Source organism: Monodelphis domestica, chromosome 3 (assembly GCF_027887165.1).
Source record: "Monodelphis domestica isolate mMonDom1 chromosome 3, mMonDom1.pri, whole genome shotgun sequence".
In the NCBI taxonomy this organism is placed as follows: Eukaryota; Metazoa; Chordata; class Mammalia; order Didelphimorphia; family Didelphidae; genus Monodelphis; species Monodelphis domestica.
The window spans coordinates 8,060,013-8,062,433 of NC_077229.1; positions in this window are offsets into that span (position 1 = coordinate 8,060,013).

Genomic DNA, 2,421 nt, shown 5'->3' on the forward strand with positions numbered 1-2,421 from the left:
TCTTTTGATAATTGACACATACACCCCCATAACTGAACATTGCATTCTGAGCTAAACTTGATATATTTTTTTAAATACTTACTTCAGGGGGATTGTATTTCAATTTAAAATCTAAGAATTTTTGAATTTTTTTTGTTTGAGATTGTGTTTTTATAAAAATCCAAGACTTTTGTTTAAGATTTTACTGTTATAAAAAATTTCAAAGATTTTGATTTTGTTCGAGAAAAGATCTTCAAGAAAGAATCTTGAAACTTTTATATCCAGAGAATGAACTGTTGCAGAAAGATGCCAAAAACCTACACTTCATCAAGAAGATCAAGAATGAACTTTGGATGTGATTGATTGGACTGAACTTTTGATTGAACATCCCTAATTCTATGTCTACCAATCACAATTGAAGCTTTATTTTAGGACTACCCACAGGCAGTAAGCTGATTTTGATTCATCACCTACTATTTCACACATGGGTCACAAACCTCCCACTTAGTGTGTGAAATAAGGGGTTACACCCCTTTAGTGAGTAAATCTAAAAATGGGCAGATCTTCATACTCAACTTTTAAGTAGGGTGTTCTAAAAATAGACAGGGGATACAATTGAAATCTTCACAATGAAGGGAGAGTTAATTTCATTGTTATAACAAGGAGAAAGTTAAATTTAATCTTCATGCCATCTGTATCATTAAAATCATCTTTGCCTGGCTCTTCTCCTTTAATCTCTCTAATATACAACTAGAAATCTAGTCACTTCTACATTCATAACATTTCATATTTATGCATCACCACCCTCTCTCCTGGCCTCATGTCTTGCATCACCAGTTGAGTATTAGACAGTATAAATTGTACATTGTAATTTGAATGACTTAACATACATCTTAAACTCCATAGGTCCCAAATTAATTCACTATTCCCCACCCTCAAACTAACCCCTCCTCAATTTTCCTCCTTTCCTAATTCCCTATTTCTATTAAGGACACTAACATCCTCCTAGTCATCCAAGTTGTACAACTTTCGTACCACACAGCGGCTGAACTACAAGGCAGGGCATTTGGGCTCTCATCTTAGTTCTCCTTGCAAGGACCTGCTTGACCGTGGGAAAACTGCTGCCGAGGGTCATCTGCATAGTCTGCTGGAGACAAACAGTTTGCCCCAGATTATCTCTAGGATGATTAAATTCGCCAACAGTTGAATAATAAATTCTATCTTCAGTCCATAGTTTGATAATTACTAAAGGATACCCTACTATTCCCAAGACTGGGTGGTTTGAGAAAAGCACAGAAGGTGATTGGCTCAGTATCCCTCACTTGTGGAAATTTGTAGAGCTCAAGCAGGTCCCCATCTGAGTAGAAAGAGCTGATATAGCTCCTCCAATAATAGCCACAGGTTGGTCCTGCTCCAAACACCTGTAGTTAGGGATGAGCTGGCCCTGCTCAGACAGCCACCTCAGGGAGCTCTCCAGGGTTCTCTCATCACTGTGGCAGGCATTATAGACAAGCAATCCCAGGGTAGAAATATTGGGTGACAGATTAGCCTCCCTGTGGATCTCCTCCTTAGCAAATACTAGGGTCAGGACCTGCTCGCAATATTTGTGCAGTAACCAGAGGTATAGAGAGTAAGAAACCAAGAACAAAATATTCAAATACGACTCATTAGACTAAGTCAACAAGAATTTTTTAAAGCACTTAACATATTCCAGACCCTGCATAATGCTGGTGATAAAAAGGAACATTCCCTGCCTCAAAGAATTCCTATTCTAATTGGAGAGACAACACATGCATAAATATCTCCTCTCAGTTCCTAAAGACACTGTCACTGTTTAAGACAGCTCAAGCACAAACTTGCAGAGTGTTTTTTCATAAATCTTAAATGTCTCTTGCTTCCATTCCAAATTATCTCAGTGTAAACACTGCCAGGCTTACCATCAAGAAGACCCAAGTTCAGATCCTACTGTGTGACTCTATACATATTTTTTTGGGGTATTTTACTCCCCTTTCTAACTATTGTAACTCCCTCTTAGAAAAATTCAATCTTGTATGTGCTTTCAGATAGAAGGCATTTAGAGTTTAAAGATAGTTATACTTAAATGATCCATTGGGGAGACAGGTATCCCAAAGGATCACAGGGTGCCTAGTGTCAAGGAAGCTTATCCCCTTCCTTTCCTGAGTAACTTTACCTGTCTATCAAACATCCCTGACATACCACAGTTGCACAAGGGTAATGTCAGTGTATGTTCTATATGTCAATAAAAGTTATGGTTTGGGGCAGATCGGGGAAGACGAACAACAAATCGGGAGAACCATGAGAAGAGAGAGTAGGCAGGTGAGGGGGAAATGAGGAAAAGACTGGCAGGCTAGACACCAAATGGTCAGGTTACTTAGAGGAACAGTTGTCTACCCTTTTAATAAACTTTATAAAACATATATA